Source organism: Falco naumanni, chromosome 17, assembly GCF_017639655.2.
Source record: "Falco naumanni isolate bFalNau1 chromosome 17, bFalNau1.pat, whole genome shotgun sequence".
NCBI classification, from domain to species: domain Eukaryota; kingdom Metazoa; phylum Chordata; class Aves; order Falconiformes; family Falconidae; genus Falco; species Falco naumanni.
Genome location: NC_054070.1, coordinates 5,908,632 through 5,929,695, shown reverse-complemented (window position 1 = coordinate 5,929,695; position 21,064 = coordinate 5,908,632). Strand labels below are relative to the sequence as shown.

Sequence of the window (21,064 nt, the reverse complement as noted above, 5' to 3'; positions counted from 1 at the left end):
AGAGCTAGTAACTTCCAAGGTTCACAGATCTCACAATAATGTTTGTATTTAGAGGAAACAAGTTGCTCAGCCACCGGTGTTAAGCATCCTTAAAGGCAGATGATGTTGCCACACCAACTGCCCCACTGCGAGCGGAGTGGCTGAGCTCTGCTGCTGAGGCTGCAGAGGCCAAGTCCTGCAGAGAAAGAAAATGTGGAAATCCCTCTGCTGAGATTACCCTGCCTCCAGCTATACAAATTAAGAAAGTGATTCACCTGCTCGCTCCCAGCATGGTGGTCCCCAGGGAAGGAGATACCTCGCTAGGACTTGAGCCATTAAGAACAGGGATTTATAGATCAGTATCAGCAGCGACGAGTTGTACCTGGAAGCAAAATTGCACTGCGTATTTCTGCTGCATGCACAAAGACTGTGAGTGGGAGAACTAGAGCATGGTTTTCTCTCAGTCAGAGCGGAGGATGAGTGGGGGCTCTGAGCTGTGTTTGTCTCCTGGCCACCGACTTGCTAGGGATTTTGGATAAGTCATTTAATCTCTGTGTCTTAAGTTTCCTTGTCTGTAAAGCCAGATGAGTAATATTTAGCATTTTTGTTGGAGTGCCGGATGAAAGGCAGGGTGAATGCAAAAATGTTATTGCTCTAGCCTCAGACTTCAACAAATCCCCTGCTCGTGTCCCTGAAATTCTGCAAGTGAAGGGAGCGGAGTGCTGGGGAGGGCCCCCGCGCTGCCTGGCACAGCCCACTGCCTGCAGCCTGCCCTTGGGCACCCCGGGGGACGGTGGCTGCGCCCCTCGCCCTGTCCCCGGTGATGTGGAGGGGGCAAGGCTGGGCTGGCCAGCAAGAGCTGCCCATTGCGTTTGAGGTAAGCTGCATGGAGAGCTAGGCAGCCAGATCGTGGGAGCTGTTATGGCTCTTTGTGGTGCATTTATAGCTTTTTAACCAGAAAAATGTTAAAAAGTTTTGCTGATGTTTGTTGACATTAGCTCTTCTTGAGTATGTATTTTAAAGCTGAGCTAGTTTGCTAGGACTGAGGAAGTAATCTAACGGATCACAGGACCCTGCACAGTGACACTGGTGAACTTCTGACCCAATCCTCTTCAGGCAGGGCTGCTATCGCTCGCAAACCCCAAGTGACACAAAACCAGCCTCAGGATATACATGTGTCGTTTTGTCTTTCTGCATTTCCTCTGCTTCTCCTTGGCTACAGAGATACCTTACTTCAACGTTAGGACTCTTCATTCTTTATGCTTCTTTTTTTTTTTAAATAGAAGAAATCACACTATTATTAAGTGCTGCGTTTCAGGAAACTTGTCGTGCAGGCGATGGGCCGATGGCCACAGCGGCCTCAAAGCTACCGCCAGCACCGTCCCCTCGGTAAGGAGCCGCGCTCGGCCCTGCTTGGTGCCCGCGGGGGGGGTCACCCGGTGCCAGCGCCCGGCCCGTCTCCACCAGGCCCGTGGCGGCGGCGGGCCGGGCCGGTGGCCGGGCAGGCGGGAGGGTCCCGGTGGGCCTGAGGGGAGGCCGAGGCCCAGCTGCCGCCATGGCCCCGCAGGCAGGCCCGGGACTGCCCTCGCCGGCGCCCTTCGCCCGGGCTGCGAGGAGGGAGAACCGCGGGTCCCCGCGGCGGGGGGGGAGCGGTGGCCCCGGCACCTGCCCGGGCCCGCGGGCGCCGCCGCCCGGAACTTTTCGCGGGCCTCCCCGGTCACGTCCCCGCCCGCCGCCCCGGCTCCGCGCCCCGGCCCGCTGGCTCCTCCCCAGGCCGCGGCCGGTGAGGGCGGAGCGGACGCGGCGCCGCCGCCGCGCACAGCAGCCGAGCCCCGAGCTGAGCGGCGGCGGGAGGCGGCCCGGAAGGCGGCGGGTGAGCGGGGCGGCCGGGGCCGGTGGCGGGGGGCCCCGCGGGCGGCGACAGCGGCGGGCCGGCCCCGGGCGCTCCCGCTGGGGCCTGGCCGCGCTGAGGCCGCGGGGCCGCGTCCCGGCGGCGGGGGCGGGAGCGAGCGGGTCGGGGGGGGCGGCGGGGGTCCGGGCGGCGAGGCGGTGTCAGCGGGGACGGGCTGAGCGCTCCCTCCCCGGGGGCGCGGCGAAGCCCGGGCGGCAGCGCGGGGTGGGAGGCGGCTTCGCCCCGGCCCTGGCCGCGGCGGGGCGGGAGGGCTGCCTGCGCTGGGCCCGGGGCGGTGCGGGGCTCCCCGCTGCCGGGCCCGCCCGTCCCGCGGCGGCGGCGCTGCCCGGCTGGCCACGGGCGCAGGCTGGACATCCATCTTGTGCGGCTGTGCCGGGGCCGCCGGCTCCCGGACGGGCAGCGAGGGCGGCCGGGCTCCGGGTGAGGGGAGGCGGCCAGACGCCGGGAGACTGCTGGGGCCGAGGCGGGGGCGGGGTGGCCCTCGGCACAGCGAAGGGTGTCGCCGTGCCTCGGGAAATAACCAAAATTCCTTCGGTGTTTCGTATGGTCAGGTGTGCCCGGCGCTCGAGGGGAGCGTGCGGCGGCTCCTCCTTCCCCGAGGTGTGAAGGGGCGCGGGACGCTCGCGCCAGGGCCCCCAGGACCGCCGGAGGTAACGGGGCAGCGAGGCCCGTGGGCGCCTGGCGGGGCAAGGGCTGAGCCTTGGCCGAGCCCCTGCGGCCCTGCCCGGGTGAGGGCTGGAGCCGTGGGCAGGTGGGCCAGGCCGAGGGCACGGCCTGCTGCTGGAAGCCCCTTGCTGAGTGATGCGCTGCCCACCCTCGTCCTCCAGGCCTGGGGACCACTTGCCTCGGACCAGTTCAGCTCTGAAATGGTATCTCGCACTTCCTGCAGTCACTCTGAAGAGATGGTTTAAGCCGTTCTCCGTTTAGGGGAACTTTCCTATTTAGGTACTTTTCCTTAATTTGCGTCTTTGCGTATGATGCTTGAGCCACGGTGCGTGTGGCTCTGGTGCGACACATTCACAGCAGGAGGGTCAGGGTTTGGACACACCGAGTCAATACCAGCCACCGCAGGACGGGAATCGCCTCTTGGGTTTTGCTTTGCTCACGACTTGGAAAGAGCTGCAAACAGGAAGGGCAAACCATGAAAACGCTGGGTTTTTTCCTTTCAGTAGCTTAACAAGGGAGATAATATTTCTTAAAATAGTCGTTTGACTAGAAAACGCCTGTCTGCCTTCGGCGTATTATATCGGCACTCTATAATTTCTGTTGCTTCTGTAATTCTCCCTGAGTAGTAGTATTGCTGCATGTGAAAAGAGACGCCAGATTATTTGAAGAGTTAAGTTGAGGAAACTGGCTGTTGAGAGTGGCTGTCTGCCGCAAAATGTTTCACTGTTGTGATTTTTGTTGCTTTTTCTTACTGAAAACGGTATGTCATTAACTCTCACTGGTGCTAGCAGATCCCTCAGATTCTGAAAGGGTTTTAGTGTGGGAATACGGGAGACTTTTAGACAGTACGGGATGAAGCTATGGAGAAAGTAGTGGTGTTGGCAATCAAAGGTCTGTGCCATTAATGAGAAGTTATCTGAAATTAGGCAACTTAAAGGGAAGTTTTAGATGGGGCACCCTTGCCTTTGTGCTCTCTGCAACTTTTTTATTTTTTAGAAGTGGTATAGTTTGCCGTGTCCCGAGTATGAAATGCTGTCTGATTATTCTGACATCATTATCACGTTGCTATAGTGACTTCATTATGCTGGGAATGCTGTGTTCACATCCTGTTGCTGTGGAAAATATCAGTGTGATAAAGAAAAACATCTAATGTCCCGTTCATCACTGTGGCAGAAAAAATGCCATTGATTTATTGATGTGATTGTCTGAAGACTGACAGCATATTCTAACAAAAGTTTGTAATGTTGAGTCAAGAACCGGGAAATTGTCACTTGCCGTTCTCAGCAGATTGTCCCTTCCTTCCGTGTTGTGCCAGGTAGCAGAAGTTGTGAAATCCTCATTTTGGGAATGAGAATGAGGATACGCATGTCGTTCTTCAAGGTGGAGTCGGCAGGAAATGCTGTGTTCACATACACTGCTTCTAAAAATAATCTGTTTTCATGTGCAGTATTTTCTATGCACCAGGAGGAGTGTTTGTGTTCTGTCAGGCTAAGATCATCCACAAAAGTGAGTTATACTTCTTAAAAGCAGATATTTCTTACAACTTTTGTAACCGTAGGAGAGTATGGCCAGAAGGGTGTAGGTGGCCTGATCAAGGGACCATGTACGGTGCAAATGAAACCTTGATGACCTTTAGGAGGCCCAGCCGGTGCTGGCAGACCCAAGAGTTGTTAATTCTGAAGACTCAAAGGAAGCTAAGTGGTGTGCCTGTCATCACGTGTCTTGGCTCTCGTGTGGCAGTTTTTAGGGTAAGTAGCTTTACTGAAGGTTTTGAGAGGACTGTGTGCCAAATGGACTAAACTACTAGCACAGTATAATTCCAGTGACACGTTAATGCTTTTATTTGGAGACTGATGTTTATGCAGTGTATCAGAATGGTTTATATTTGAAATCTTAAGCTGCAAGTATACAGACGCAGACTATTCGTGATACGTTTCATGGCTGTTCATCCAGTCTGAGGACTGTTCTTAAAAAACTGAAATGTAATTAGGTGGCAGTAGCGCAACATGTGGACATACTCTTAACATAAAAGTTTTGATTGTGTATTGAATCATAGTCTTGGCATAAACAACTCTAAACGTTTGTACTATATATTGCAGTGTTTTTTCTTCTGCCATGCACATGCAGGGTGTACGTGGTGGCACTTTAAACTTGTACTGAGTATTTAGAGAGCAGATTGCTTCTGTGCAGCTTTACAGAGATACTTAAAAAAATCAAGAGGAATCCTACTGTTCTGAGAGCAGGAACACGCTATCTGTTTATACTAGTGAAAAGGAAGTGAGTCTTTTGAACATACATAAAGTTCAAGTCTTTACTCTTTACATTTGAAATGTTTTTTACTGATAGCTCTTTGAAATTTGGAATTCCCCTTGGTCAACTTTCAACCTTGCTGAAATCAGTTCTGCAGAGTGCTGCGGGGCTCGGCCAGCTGAGTCTGGCTGTGGATCCTGATCAAAGCGTTTGTTTTAGGGTAGTATCAGAGACTTCATATTTTATCTCTTTCTTTTCATTTCTGATGAGCCAGATTAATGTTAAACATCAGGCACTTCTGGTAGCTTTGTGTGTTTAATTCTGCAGAAGCAGGTTCAAGGGAGACCTAATGTTTAAAACTTGGTCAAGTCCTGGGGTTGTGTTTGGATTTTTTTTGGCCTTGATTTGTATGTTTGTTGGTTTTAAGAGGAGATAGTGGGGATGGTAGTTAGAGTACAGCCTGAATTAATTTTTATGCTGAGCTCTGAAGTATTTATTTGTTTTTACTCTTTTATTCAATAGGTAATAGGAAATTAAGCAGAATTTTAATGAAAGCATCTTCTTAAAGGGGTGCTTATAAATCCCAGGGTCAAATTTTTATTTAGGTATTTGTGTTTGTACTTTGTAAAAGCTTCTGATCCTGGAAACATGACCCCTAATGGCCAATATAAGGATATTAGAAAGTTGGAAAGAAAAGTTAATCTTGCTGAGCTATCTTGGTTGATCCAGTCGGTCTTGTTCAGATGCTAAAACTTGTGTGAGGTGTTTTGTTTTACTTGCTGCAGTACTGAAGTCTGGTGGCAGCCAGGATTTGAGATTTTTCAGGTTTCTAGACTGCTCTCTGGATATAAATCAATGTCCCAAAAAGTTCACCCCTCAAACAGGTTTCTCCTTGGATTATATCCTGGCATCGTAAGCACAGGGAGGACAAAGGAGGACCTAGCTTTTTGTTCGTAAAGCACAGGTTGGAATGAGACTACAGCTGTGTTGGCTCATGAATGTTATCCAGCAGACTGAAAAGACAATATGCTTCCCACTGCTAGTGTTGCAAATACAATAAACTTCAGCATATTTCAGTTAATGGAAATGGTTAAATAGAGCATAAAGCTGTGAAGATTAATTTATTTCAATCCTACATATACAAGTGATAGATTGCATTAGTCAGTCCAAGAAAAGAGGCACAATTTTTATGGGTAAAACTTTTTTTTGTTAAAGCTGTACAGTTAGAAGTAGTAGTAGGTTATTAATCTTCTGTACAATAAGGCTAGAGCTCTTAGGCAAGCCATAGATTTAACTCTTTTGCTTCCCCATTCTTGAATTTTTGTTGCTGAGCATTCAGGAGCACTTGGAAGCGAGAACCAAGTAGGAGTCTTAACTGATCCAGTTTAGTGTCTCCAACACTAATATTACAATTAAAAGAAAAAATCTGTTTTGGTTAAATGAAAAACTGTTGAAATAATATTCCAGAAGAGAAAGGATTAAAATAAGTGTGAAGAAGATACACTTTCATTAATAGCTTCTGAGTAAGAAGGATTAAAAAAAATTTAAAACTACCGAATGTAAACTGTCTGTGGGTACACCTTTTATATAAATATGTTGAAATAGAATAAACCTTTGATTAGCCTGCATATATACTTGCAAATTACATGTTCAAAAAATAGTATCTAGCTATATGTCATTATTTCTGTATTTCAGTGTTGCTTTTAGCTTTCTTCCCTAAAGCCCTATACTACCTGGGAAAGTTATTGCAGGAATGATAACTTACTTAAATATTCTTTAATAGTCCAAACCAAATGTAGTTTAGATTTGTGTTTGAGACAGGTCTGTGTTCTAAGTGGCTTGGTGTGAGGTTGTCAGGCCCTGCTCTTGGCTGGGTGACTGGTTCTGCTCTGAAGCGTTGCCCACTCTTGTTTTACTGCCTGTATTTGTGTCCCTGCCTGCAGGCTTCCAGGGAGGTCCCAGCGCTCAGAGGATGGAGCTGCCTCTGTAGGGGGTTAGCAGCTTTAGGGTTGGACTGCTCAGGGACCAGAAGGCAAATGAAGGGTTTGAACTCCATAGTGTGATGTTATATAAACAAGGCGAAGTTTAGCCATATGTTGACTGACTGATTCTCTGGAAAACAGTCCTATATCACAGCTAATAGATTCCTTGTGTGTATCTTTTTTTTTTTTTCTTTTTAGAATGGAATATTTCGGTTAGAAGGGATCTACAATTATCTAGTCTGACTTTCTCCTTAAGATTTCTGGATTTATACATGAACAGGCTCTCCAGAATGCATGGTTTCTTTTGATTTATAAAATAGACAAGAATTTAGAGTAAATGCTGGCTTTCCTAGCCATACCTTTTGAGTTTTTAGAAAATGCAAATGACATGCTTTTCAAGATTGCTCTTTAGCTAGCGGACCTGGCATTTGTTCCAATAATGTCAGATTTTTAGGAGAAACCTGGTTGTAGTATATAAAAAAATGTTGTATTTCATGGATCATCACCAGGATTGAAAGCAACTATAACATGAAATGGCTTTAATGTAAGCTCTGAGGCTCCAGCTGAGTGTGCTTTGAGTTGATTAGCTTTTTGCTCAGTTGTCAGAGCAGGCCATGAAAAGGCATCTTCCAAGGTCAGAGTGGATTTGCTGTGTGTGACAGTACCGAGAGGGCAGAGTAGGTAACTTAGATTTCTGTAGATAGTGTCTTCCATGTGCAAAAAAACCCCCAAACTTTTTTCAAATTATATGTAGTATGATGTATGACATAGATGTTTCATGCTTGTTGAGATCAATTGTAGTGTTAGAAGCAAAGGAAATTGAGAACGTTTGTCAAATTCTGTTTGCGGATGAGCAAGATAGGTTCTGAAACTTCATGGTGGGAGTTTGGTTTTGCCTCAGCATCCACAGATGTGTCACCAAGGACTGACCCCACCTGTCTCTTGGAGCCTGCCATGGCAAGGGAAAGGCAGCACCGCATGCTGAAGGCACAAGAGGCCATGGTGACAAGTGGCAGCAAGGGAGACTTCAGTTAAAGCAAGAATGGACCGCCCCTGTGGACCTTTTGGAGTCGCTGTCATTGGAGATAGGCAGAACGTGACCGGGCAAGATCTTGAATGACTTGATCTTTGAAGCTAGCCCCATTTGGAGTAGGGTGTTGCAGCAGAGATCTTTGGAGATTCATTGCAGTCTGAATTACCCTCTGTTTCAGTGTGTTTACGTGGCACATTTGTATTACCTGGTGGAGTTGGCAAGATGCGGTGAGAGCTCCAGTGGCCAGAGCTTCAGGCAGTTGGTTTCATGGTCACTAAATAGTCACACACTCCAGCGTTGTCCTCCTTGCCCTGGTACGTGCGCTCTTAGATGTTGAGGTAATTCAGGGAGCTTAGTGAGCTGAAAACTGAGCTAATCCCAAAAATATATGTGTAATTTTCAACCAGATCACTTCTCGCTCTGACTCATCGTGTGGTTGTGCAAGTACCACTGCTGATAGAGGGAAGGAGTTGCAGAGAAGGAGAAACTGCAGTTCCTGACTGCATCTGGCTGAGGGCAGTGTCCTTCTGTTGGTCTTGGGCTGGGACTGTAGAGGTGACATGTTGGCTATCTGCTTTGCCTGGTGCATCTGGAAGGAACATGACCCGTGGCTTCTTATGGATGGTGGATAAATAGGTGAATGTTCGCTCTTTGTCCTCAGTGGTAATATATTGTTATTTGCAAGGAACATCTTGCATTTATGGGGGTTTGTATCGAGCTGCCTTTCTTTTGCAAGAAATTTAGCATCCTCACTGCTTGGTTTTTGGTTGGCTTTCCTTGTTGCGTTGGTGACTGTTAAGACATCATCTGTGAGTGGTTTTACATGTCTGCTGGCTGACCAAAACCATTTGGAGCTAAATGGCTCATTATTAGAATCTTCATGTTCTTTGCTGTCATAGTGGTAGATCTGTTAATTAATGCCTGTTTTCTGAGTCCCTTCTGAAGAAAGGGGAGTGCAGGGGGAAGCTGTAGAGACCCTAGGGACAGCTGAGCTTCGGTCAGGACACATCAGTGCTTCTGGTACCTGGTATTTACACCAAAGCGCTTTGTTACGGTGATAGACCTGCTGATGCCATTTCTGTTCCAGGTTTGGTATAAAAAAGTTTTCATCTTCAAAGCTCTGAATGGGACAGAAACTGGTTACTGAGAGATCACTTCTCTTCTTGCAAATACGGCAATAATTAAGGTTGTCTAAAGTAGTCCATTTAATGATATTAAAATGATGAGGCTGTGGGAAGATGGGCGGTGTTCAAGGAGGAGGCACCAAATGTTACATTCCTAATCAGAAATGGTGTGTTTAAACTTAAATTACATTCATCTGCTGTGGGAAGATCCTCTGAGGTGTGTGTGGGAAGAAATGGGACACCAGGAATCTTCCCTAATTTTGATTGCCAATCATTTTGGGTTTTACAACTTCCCATTAGCAGATTGCACTTACAGCACTGTAGTAGCCAGTACATCTAGTTGAAGGTGAGATTTAAAGCTGTTGTTTCTGTTTCTCCTGTGATAGTAGTCCACAGGGCATGACAAAGGGCTCGTTTCTCACAGTGTCAGCTGGCTGAAGCAGGTAGGGTAGCTCTGCGTGAATCTGAATGTGGCCACATGAAGACGATGTTTTGATGTGTGTTACTGCTTCGTGCTGCAAGTGGCCCAGCAGGTACTGGGTGCTGGGGGTTGGAAATACCTGCTATACCTGAACAGGCACTTCCTCAGCGCAGCTGCAGTGGCTTGACATGGACCCAGGTGAAAGCGCATATTTAATTTTTTTGATTGAGAAATTCAGATGCTGACAAAAGCAGACCTCAGTATGTTTTGAAAGCTGCTGTTTGTTTTCCTTTGAACAAAATCCTTTATCTGGGGAGAAAGTCTGACCCATCACCGGACTTTTGTAACAGGTAACGTAGGTCAAATGGTAAAAAAAAAAAAGGCTGCTTACTGCCCAGGGCTGCAGGTGACTGGCTTGGCTTTCTCAACTTTTTCACTTTGACTGAAAATATGGTGAGCCAAGCAGTAGCAGTCCTGTTGAGCAGGTGGCCTGAGTCATTAAGGTTTGTTGTTTATTTTGAATATTGATAAGAGAGAAAATATTTAAGTCCATCTGGGGCACTGTAAACAAGAGGTCTGGGTATGTCCACAGCAGTGGCAGTGTTATGGCTGAAACAGATCTTTATTAATCGTTTAAATGATGCAGTCAAAAATATCTGCTGCGCTAGTGCTTCGTGCGCTCGTGTAAGGTGTAGAACGAGAATTGCTGTAATAGGTAATTGTTTCCCTGTCGAAAGTTACTGCAAAAAACCTTATTTTTGGAAATGCACTGCAACTAGTAGCATGCAGTGTGTTTGTCAATCGGTTGTGTTGCATAACTGCTGCTTGCTGGAGCATTACAGAAAAACAGACAGTTGCATTGCTCTTCTGAGTGGCTAGAACTGCAAATTCAGGGCTGGCTGGAATTTTCAGGGGGGTTTGTTGAAGTATTTGTTGAATCAAATGATGTTGTGTTCTGGAGTTCTATAATACTGGAAAAAATTGAATTTTTGATATTTAAATTCAGGTGTTGTGTGTGAACTGGTAGGTATGAAATCTGCTCTTTGAAAGATCTGAGCATCCTATGGCTGTAGCTGGCTGCAGCTGTAGTTGAGAGCTTGGCACTTTTAGAAGTAAGAGCACTATTAGCTTTTGTCCAAGTGAATAATCTGTATGGAGTTGGGCATCTCTCACGTTTTTAACACATTTGTTGGAAGTAGACCCTTATTCTGGAAAGCAGAGTATGTGGGAGGAGCAGTTTGGCTGGATGTGTTGGTTGCAGTGCCTTTTATGTTGCTTTTTATGTAATATACTTTTCTCTAATGCAAATAAACTTGAAGCTGTAGGGAGGGGCTCCAGTGAAGAGGAAAACTTTCATTACAGACAGCTGACATGCAGAATAATATCTATTTATATGCCGCCTATCATGTGATAGTTTAAAGTAAATCATAGTTCACTGGGTAAGGTTATTTCTGGTGCAATTCTCCTTTTTTGCGTAAGTAGTTACATTCCGGCACATCTTGTTTTACCCTGAGATTTGGTGTGTTAGTACTGTGCTGCGTATCCATTACTGGCTGTTGGGCCTAAAGAGCAGAAGTTTTAAATACAGGTGAAGATAAAACAAGTTTAGCCAATTGTTGCTTTCTGCTTTGGATTATAACAGTAATTGTAGTTGAAAATAACATTAAGATTAAAGATACTGACTGAAATAGTTCCAGACAGCCTTTCTCATGAAATATTTATGCATTTAGGGCTTTTAACTCATCAGATCACTCATAGGGACTACAATATTATTGTGGCTTTGTCTTGTTTCATGAATACACTGCATTGGCATATTGATCACTAGAATGCACTCAAATTTAGAATAAAGCTTTTTCAGGAATCTCATTTAAAGTGATCAAACAGATGTTTAATGGTCCAGGAAGCTTTCCTCAATGGTGCAATTCCAAGAAAGTGGGCCTTTTCCTTTATTCTGTAATTGCAGGACTTCGTAGCCTCTGTCTGTTAGATGAACTGCTTTCTCTAAACCTTCACCATAAACACAATACGAAGTCCAAGTCAGTTTGGTACTAAAGCAAGCTTGAGTGGGGCGGTGGGGTAGCTACACATACCATCAGCAGGTGTCAGAAAGACTAAGCCATGTCTATAGGGCTGAGAGGCTGAAACTTCTTTTATTGTCCTTTTCATGCCAAGTCCATATTAACTGCATCTGTATGGGCAGAAATTTGAAAAAAGTTTGAAAAGTATTTTAAAACCAATGACAGTAAGTGCCCATTGCATTTGTGTGGCTGATGTTGTATTTGTAGATTTACTCTAGGAAAAACAGTTGAATGGGGGTTTGAACTGTGATGGAAAGGTGTCTTAACCAAAATGGAAATCATAGAAATTGTGGATAATGGCAATTAACATTCAAATGAAGTGTGGTATGTTCTAAGGTCTTGCTCAGAGTGCAGAACTGACTGTCTCCAGGCCATACGTTTAGCAAGTTTGCATACTAATATGGGAGAGGTTTTTTTCCTATTGCCTTATGCCTTATCATTTCAAACACAGAAAGAAAGATGACTTTTTTTGTTCCTGTTTGAATACTGTTCCTGAGGTGGAGGGGAAGAACTGGCTGGTGCCAGTCGTGCTCATCGTGTTAGCTGCTGTAGGATGTGTCCTCTCTTCCTTGTGAGTTAAACATAGCATCTCTTCTTCTGGGAGCAGGAGTCTGACTGCCTGTGGGTTTTTTTTGTTGTTGTTGTTTAAAGACAGCTGTATAATAATCTATTTTGGTTGTAATCAAGTTTGACCTATAAATACTGAAATGGCTCATGTAAAACTGATTTAAACTGTCAGAGCTATTTCCTTTAGGGGTTAATGTCACCTTTTAATTTCCATAAAGGAAATTCCAGGATGAATTGTCTAAGTAGTTTTGCCCTCTTAGGCCCAGCCGATTCAGGAGGATTTAAAAACTTCAGAGAATCCCCAGTGCAGAGGTTGGATCTGCCAGTGGTTTGGTTCTCTACCCTCCTGACCTGGAAGTGCTCTTTGTGATGCCCTTCAGGCTCCAGCACTGAAGTGTTAATAACATTTTTGAATATTCCTTCAGTTACAATCATAGAAGAAAATTTCATTTTCATTGTAAAAGAAAATTCCGTTTCCACCCCCATCTGCCCCCAGGTTCCAGAAAGCAGCATTAAAGGGACTGAACTAAATACTGAAGTATTAAGTACTGTATTGAAGAACTTAATTTATAAAAAGTGATGAAACTGTTACTTTCCCCTCTATTTTAGGTATTCTGTGTATAAACTTACTGCTATTCAGGTTCCTATCAAGCCTTAAAATTTGTTGTGAAAACATTTCAAGAGGTACTGTTTCACTTTGCGATGCTAAAACACATCCATCATTAACTGTATTTAGGTACTCATTACATGGATACTCATTGCTGTAGGGGTTTTTGTTAAACTGATAAACAATGTAGTATTAATAAGTGGCCATATGGTAAGTGGGGCTTTTAATTCAAAAAATCATTGTTAAAACAGGCGTTTAATTAGCCGCCCGTTGTGTGGGAACAGTAGGTGTTTTCGTTGCTTGTAGCTGACATGCACTAAACAGTAAAGTATTTTTAAGGCAGTGAAAATCTCTAGACTGCATATGCAAACCTGACCTTTAGATCAGTCTACATGGTCACATCCAGTATATACACACAAACTGATTATTGCAGCTTTGCCAGTAAGATTTAAAGAATCTTAATATTTTCTGGAATTTGTAAGTTAGCCCAGTCTCCTGAAAAGCTGGGCAGTGGTCCATGCTAACAGATGACACGTTTTTAGAGGCTTAATATTAGTCTTGGAATTTATTACTGATGGGTAGAAATACATTTCAAAGAGTGGTTTAAACATTACATTTTTTTCAAGAAGTTTCAAAGAAACCTTAATCAGGAGGAATCTGTATCGGTCTCTCCATGAAAGGTTTGATGCTGGGGACCAAATACAGACAAACTGGGTTCTAGCCCCCAGCAGTGACCAGTGCCTGGGCTTTGTGGCCAGTGTCTGATCACTGTTTCTGCAGAAATAAAATAATTAAAGTACAGGCTGAAATTGCAGTGGCGGTCTGCCTACCTCATGTCACTTATTTACTCTAATTACATAAACCAGGAAGAACATAGTTAAGAATGTTGCCAAGCTACTATCAGCACAATGAATTGCTCTTACAAAATATAATGTAGTTTGTGTTTTGCGGTGATTGAGCCTCCTAGAGTCTGTTTGGAATTTAATCTGTATTTGAAAGGGTCAGAACGCCTTTTTCCACTACAGAAAAGGGAGGAAGAAAACCTTTATAGGACTTAAAATTCCATGGCAAGTGGTGGATGTGGTAGACAACAGATGGAGGAAGTCCCATGAACAGCTTCTAGGTCTGACATTTATGCCCTTTACCATTTACATGTTTTGCTGATGAGGGAGGGGGAAAGGAATTATTTTTCTTTTTTTCTTTCGAAGAAGCTGTGAAGAACTCCTGTGAACTGTGCAAACTTCTCTGCTGAAAATACTCAAGTAGCTCTAGATGAGGAGAGCTGTGGCTGATGGTGGTGTTGCTTGGGAGGACCTCTGTTCTGCCGGCTGTCTGATTCATTGCCATTCTGTTTCCATAATGTGGCTGCACAACACTTACTCTTAAACTGTTTGTATATATAATTGAAAAGAGTCTATTTTCTCCTAAATCTGCACAGTTTAGGTGGATGTCTCTCCTCCTGTTAGCAGATCAGTGCTCATTAGTATTAAATTTGCAGCAGTGCTGCAGTCCATTTGGAGGGGAGACTGCCAATTACAGCGAGTGACGTAGAGGCTTGTTCTAATTTGGGGATGCAGTGTGTGTTGGTCTTTGAGTTTTGCTTCTGGCTTCCTTTCCCCTGCCTTTGTCAGTCTGGCACATGCCCCTAGCAACTTTCTGCAAATGCAGACCAATAGGACAAAAAATAAATTAGCCATTTCAGCAGGGCAGGCTTTAGCTGCCCAGAGTACTTGTTCCTTGTCTGAAGGGCTTCTATTGCAAAGCAATTTAAAATAAGTCGGCAGTCACTGCCGTAGAAGTTAACATTATGATATTCAAAACTGCAAGTTCAGCATGAAGCTGGTTGCAGCAAATTGCAGACTGGGGAGGATCAATCTCAGTATCTTTGTGTGTAAAATCACTTTTTTCAAATTACAGAATTGCTGCTATTTTCAAAGACATTTGTGTCGCCGACTTGTTTGTGTGTGCTGTAGTTAATTTGCTGAAAGCTCCGGTTCAACACAAACTGAAGTCGGAAAGGACGGCTCTGTTGCTAGAGGACTTTACTCTTAGCCCAGGCTTTTATGGCTTTGGCCCTGCATCAGTAACCTTCACAATACACCGCGGAAGATGTGGAATTACGCAGAAACTGGCGTTTTGGATGTGGTTCAGAGCAGCGCATGGTCAGGCTTTGAGATTTTCAGAATGGATGCGTGTGAGATTTGAAGGCTGGTCTCTGGCATTTTCTGGTTGAACACCTCAAGTAACATCTCAGAACAATGACGTTCTTCTCAAGGGTTCTCAAATACCTGTTTTCTTACTTGGCTTGTCACTAGCTTATTTCTCGTGTGTGCTTCTTGCTGTGTTTTTTTGTTTGTTTTTTTTATCTAGTACTTCAAAAACACCCACCCCCCCATGTTTAGATTTAAATTACTGATTTGTGATTGCCTCTCACTTAGACAAGGTATATTATTAAAATGTTGCTGCCTTCTTGTTTGTAAATTTATGAATTATCGATGAAAGTTCTCAATTAGAAATATTAGAATGTTACAATATTGAAATACTGTTACGCTTTTCACTCATCACGGTGAATTCAATTTATTAAAATGCTTTTTAGTGTAGTAGTGGCTCAGGATTAAATTGAATTCCCAAGTCTTCTTGTAGGGAATTGGAACTCACTTGTGAGTTGCTTCAGTTCTTTGGCATACTTGGGCTTCCCCTGAGAAGCACATGTGTTTCTGAATGTCCAAAATACCTGTTTTCTAAATGCTGAAATTACTGAACTATAAAATAGGTTGATTAGGCAATGTAAATTCCTGCCTGGAACCAAAATGTTTCCTTGTTTTTACACGAAATCACTTAGGTTTTGGCCTGCATTGAATTTAGGAGGACAGAAGCTTACAAGCCTGGAGGGACTGGATGTGTAGTGCAGAAGCAGTAATGCTCCACAGTTGGGTGGTGACTCGTCCTACAGCATGATTATGCATACAGTTATACACTTGTCTTGATTTGTATTTGATTGGATGTTGAAGGCAGTCAGTGGAAATAATAATATTTTTACTGTTAAAACTGCAGAATTGGGGGTGAGATTCCTGCCGTAATGTATAAAGATGTATGCTATTATATAATGTCATTATATAAAATACATTGACTTGGGTGTCAGCTACCGCAGTGATAATGACTAATGAAACAGAAGCAGACTCTGAAGACTGGCGAATGGAGGTTTGTCAAATTGTACTTTAAAGTCACATTGAAGTCCTGCTTTCTGCTTAGTTTTGTCTCTTTTTTTCTTTTTTTTTTTTGGGGGGTGGGTGGGGGGTGGGGGGGTGGAGGAGGCTTTCTGTGTACCCTAAAGGTGATGGGGAGATTGACTGCCTTGGGGAAGGGACTTGGCGAGTGCGTCCATGGCAGTGGTTTTTATTATTTAAGTAAATTCTGTGCTAACTAACAGGATAACTCTGTGGGGGTGTTTGTCTCGTTACTTTTTAGGGAAGGTATTTGTTAATTAATTGTGTGATTTGCAGACAAACACCCTTTCGTGTGTGATCCACCATCCCTCTTCCCGACACATTTCCTTAGCTCACATGTAACAATTGCATAATTGTTGGCAGCTTTGATTAATGTTAGGGAAGTATTTAACATGCTTTTGACTTCATTGAGTAATTTAATATCTAAGAACATGGTGTATAACAAATGAGGGAGCAGATGGTGAGTGGAGCTGTAGTTCGGCACTGCTGGAGCTGGGCAGTCGGACTGGTGCGGTGCTGCTGGCGCTTTGCAGCCTGTGGTCTGATGAGTGCAGGTCCTTGGTGAAGCCAAGGGTACAGCCCCAGGTCCTGTGTTTCCAGACTTCATTGCTGTATCATTCTTTGTATTTGTTTGGGTTTTTTATTGTGGAAGGGATCTGTCAGTTTTAGTGTGATTTTTTGATCATCGTAAATCTTTCCTTTGCGAAAGTGCTGGATTTGAGTTTGTTTTGCAAACATGGCTATGAGCAATGAAAGGATTTTGGTAGGATATTAAGCAATGTTTAGTAGACGCTTTTTAAAAAACAAAATCCATCCCTTTTCATGGCCTGGTTTATAGTAACTTAAAAAACTGGCACGAACAACACTTACAAGTTCAAAATTAAACAGGTTTGTTTATAGTAGCCATGATCCAGTATTTAGCTGCCAGGGTAAAAATAACCAAGACATGTGGCTGTAACGTCCCAAGAATCTACTCCTTTCTCGGGAAAACGGGAAGGCGATGGCTGCTGGGGTGGCACAGCCAGCCCCAGACTGGGGGTGCTGGAGTTCACACAGACATCTGTGCCTTTCTCTCCCAAATCTGTAAAATGCTGACAGCACATTTCCCCATGGAAATATTTTGATTTCCGCATGTGAACATCAAACTGCTAGAAAAAGGGAGGTGCGGAGGATAAGCAAGCCAGCACTCAGGAGGTGTTTATTCTATTATTTTTTTTTTTTTTTTTATTTCTCTAAAGCTGAAGGAGTGGTGTTTGCTCCTTGCACTTCTCCCCTCTGTCTTGAGGACACCTTTCCCTGTCTTTCTCTGTCCCAGTGCATCTTTCTGGGGAACAGCAAGAGAGCAAAACAGATGTCGGGTTAGCAGTGCATGTGGCTGTAGAAGCTGCACCTTGAGAGGCCGTTTCATGTTGTCTCTAGGGACTGATGCTTGTGGTTTGGGGTGTGCGCATTCGGTGCCTCGCTTTTCTGTTCCTTTTCACTCACCCTTTTTTAAAGTAGGGCTGCACATGGTGCTTCTTGAGTGAAAATGCAGTCTGCGTTGCTGAGTTTTCATCTGTCTTTAGTCTTACAGCTGAGACTTTGTCAGTGCTTTCACTGGAAATCCCTGTTTTCAAGTTTGTACAAATTAGATCCAGGCAGATGCTTGCAGCAAGAGCTGCCTGAATGTTCTCTGCATTGCTGTACACTCAATTCCTGTTACATTTGGAAAAATATTTGACAAATATTATGACAGCTTCATTATCTTTCTAAAAATTTTGATTTCTGTGGCTCCAGTGTGGCATGTGCCTATGGCTCTGGAGCGTTGGAAGCAAAACTACTAAAAAGAAATATTTTGGAAAAAAATAATTTCCTAGGTTTTCATTTAAACTTTCTATGATTCTGGCATTAAAAGAGGAACAGTTGTTTCTTTAATCCCTTGGAAGCTTTCAGAAATGCTTCTCGGGAAGAGTGTGTAGCCACATAAACCCAGACAGTCTCATCTGGGACTGGAAGGACCAGGGACATGTTCCAAGGGCTTGTCTCGCTGTGCCCCCGCACCGCTGGCAGCGTAGGGCAAGCGTGCGACTGGGAAATACCGCCTTGTCTTCTGCCTCTTTATGGGCGCGTTGGGAGCAGGACAGGACCCTGCTGCAGTGGTCCAGTGTCCAGGGAGATGGTGGCTTTCATTGATTTCATTGAACTTACCCGTCAATGTGGGGGGTAAGTCTGTGCTCCCCAGGCTGCAGGCTCAGGAGTTGGCACGTACTCATTTCCACCCCGGCCAGGGGAGCCCGGAGTCGTCAGGGAAAAGGAAAATGCGAGGCTTCCTGCACTACAGCCCTTGCTTACCTATGGATGTTGATCTGCTACTCTGAAACCAGAGGGAAACACTGAGCTGTCAGCTTTTGGTAGTGGATAGAGACTTTGGTGTAGCTGGTGGCAATGAAGCTGTGAAAGGCTGAAGGCAAAGGACCCTTCGCAGGCTGTAGGGTGTAGCCATGGCCGTGACTGCTATTGGAAGTAATATTGTTGCTGCAGTTCAGTCCTGGTGAGTTGTGATATTGCAAGTGGTACAGCCTTTTACAGCACATGGACAAGGAGCCAGCAGGATTACTGGGGCGGGGAGACAGTGGTGCTGGGACCGAGTCTGCTCTCGAGGACTGGCAGCGTGCTGTATCTGCTGGCTGGGTACACCTCCATGCTCTCCCCTCTGCCCTTTTCTTTTTGTCACAGCTTGTAGGTGCTCTTCAAGCAGTGTCACACATGTGATGTCGGTGATGCCCGGGCAGGGCTGGGAGGGCGACCTGTCCCCCTCATCCTGCTGCGGTTTGGGGCCAGCCAGGTGGCTGGAGGAGGAAGCGGGGGCCGGGACACAGCAGGGCTGGTGCACGAGCTGGAGAGGTACGGAACAGGATGCCAGATTCGTTTCAGAGGGACGTCGATAGCATCAGTGCCAGATGCTTCTGTTTCCTGTGTGCGGTGATACTGCGCCTGGCACTGGTGTGTGGTGCAGCTCCCCGCAGGGGTGAGCAGCCGAGATCATGCAGCTCTGCTGCGGAGGTGCAGTGTGGTTGCACAGGCGTTGTGTGTTCCTTACAAAAAAGAAACCTTATGGATTCCATAAAATAATTTTACTTCATGGGTGTTGCAGCAGTCATTAGATTTTACTATGGCAGTGCCGACTGTGAGTAGTTAAGTGATGTTTTCTGCCCTTTAAAATCACTCAGGGCTGGGGGATGCGTTAAACACAGCTGGCTTTCTCCTACATTCTTGTTATTAGAAAGTACAGTTTTCATCTCCTGAAGCGCGTTGCAAACTTGATACAACCTCAAATGGGGTTAGGCTGACCTCAGTTTGTCTTCTGAAGTCGTGTGTAGAGTATATTAGGGAGAAAAAGTCCACAGGAACATGGTGATTTGACTTAAGCAGGGCCCATCCCTCCTGCAGGAGATAATTGTCTTTTTGTTGTGGGAAAAGCAAACTGTGGGAGATGAGGAAAGAACCCAGAGAGCACAGGAAGCTCCCGTGTGCTTGGAGCTCCATAGCAGCCAGCTTTCGGTGAGGGTTTGATTAATCCAGTTTGTCAGAGTGGATGGAGTCTGTTAATCTGTTAAAGTCTGGCTGTGTCTGTTTAAACCTACCTACTGGACGTGTGCTCAGCACACAGTGGAAGCCCAGCCGGTACCCCTGGTGGTGTTTCCAGCCCTGCTTCAGCTGCCACGTAAGCCAGCGCCTGCCCCGGTGGTTTCATCGCAGCATGTGGGAGCTGCAGAGCAGCAGATGCCTCCCCGTCTGCCCTGCCTCCCCCTTGCCTCTCAGTCCAGCCATGACCTTCTGACTCATTTAGTACCAACCCAGTTTTTAAATATCTTTGCTGATCTGTTATCTGTAGCTTGTTCTTCAGAAGCACATTTCCCCAGGTTTCTGGGGTAATGCTTTCCCACGCTGGTGCAGGCACGGCATGCTGCAGGTGCAAAAGTGGCAGCCAGGGAGTTCCAAGTAAGTTGGAAGAAGGGAGGTGGGAGCCCGCCCAGATCCTGTTGACTTTCAATAGTAGTTGGTCATTGAACTGTTCTTTAAAACTCCCACGAGCTTAGCTGAACAATGAACGGTTAGAAATCAAGAGAGGATAGCTGTAAATATCTATTTAGGAGTGAAATCCATGGTATTGAGGTAGAAAGTGTTGTCAGAGGAAAGGGAAAAAGTGGGACTTCAGAAATGTGTGTGAACTTTCCGCAAATGCAGTCATCAAGTAACAGGTACAGGGGATCGTGGACAGAAGTGGCAACTTTGCATAAATCCAGTAAAAATTGATGTAAAGGGAACAACAGACAAGCTATTTAGATAATTATTTGAAAACTGTGCATAAGAAGGGAAGTACTTTTCCCTGTGATGGCTGTCTTTTCCTACCATGGCTGCAGACTGTATTTTATTGCTATCAAATCTGGTAGGCAAAAATAAGGAACTTGAAATTTTTGTTTAAAAAAAGGAGGGGGGGAGGGAAACCCCAAAACCACAAGTAACCTGTGCCTGTCAATGAAATCTCAATCCAACAAGGTGACAGGGTGAGCAGCCCTTGCCCGAGCCGACGGGAGGCAAGGAGGACCGAGCCAGAGCACGATCCTGCGCTGCTGCAGTTCTGCCAGAGCCTGTCCCGCAACCAGAGACGTTGGAGCGCTGGCCCAGCCTGCCCTGAGCAGGGCGGTGGGGACGCTGTGGCTCTCGGAACGTGAGACTCGTCAGCTGTGGTTACTCTGCTTTTGGGCTGAAGCTTCGTCACTGGATGTGTGAGATAGTGTCAGCTCAGCCATCCAGCTCCAGGCGCTGTGTAGCCCAGGGACAAGTTTTACTTCTTGCTTCCAAAAGCCAGTGCAGTCCTGTGTTAAACAGAAACATGAACTTTACAGTTGTGAGCTTGATTTTTACTTTTTAACCTAAGAAAGTTGAATGTTGTGTCTCAGTAACTGCAAGTCCAGTTTGTAAAGTGTTTTTTAATGACATAATCAAGTAGGAATTGTGTTTTGCCATTGGCTTCCACCTGACCCTCCCAATCTTTCGCTGTTAAGGTTAAATTGTATTGGAGTTCTTGTTCTTAAGGTAATTTGATTTGAGTATTCAGAAATCACGTAGAGCTCCATTGGTACAGCAAAGAGCAAATTTTTTAACAGGCGTGTTGTGGTTTGAAACCATAAAGAGAATATTTGATGTATACACTGTCACTTGAAAAGTTATTAAT

At 45.3% G+C, this 21,064-nt stretch overlaps 1 protein-coding gene across 4 annotated transcripts in view; it reads left to right on the top strand.

Annotated features, from left to right (window-relative positions):
- The first annotated feature begins 1,346 nt into the window (after positions 1 to 1,346).
- RAP1A (RAP1A, member of RAS oncogene family) overlaps positions 1,347 to 21,064 on the top strand; it is a 42,169-nt gene continuing 22,451 nt past the window's right edge. The window contains exon 1 of one of the 4 annotated variants that reach the window (XM_040616378.1): positions 1,347 to 1,368. The gene's annotated coding sequence lies outside the window, so the exon portion shown is untranslated. Of the gene's footprint in view, positions 1,369 to 1,725; positions 1,853 to 2,188; positions 2,312 to 9,804; positions 9,871 to 21,064 lie in introns of those variants that run through there. The other 3 variants (XM_040616374.1, XM_040616376.1, XM_040616377.1) reach the window with 3 other exon arrangements.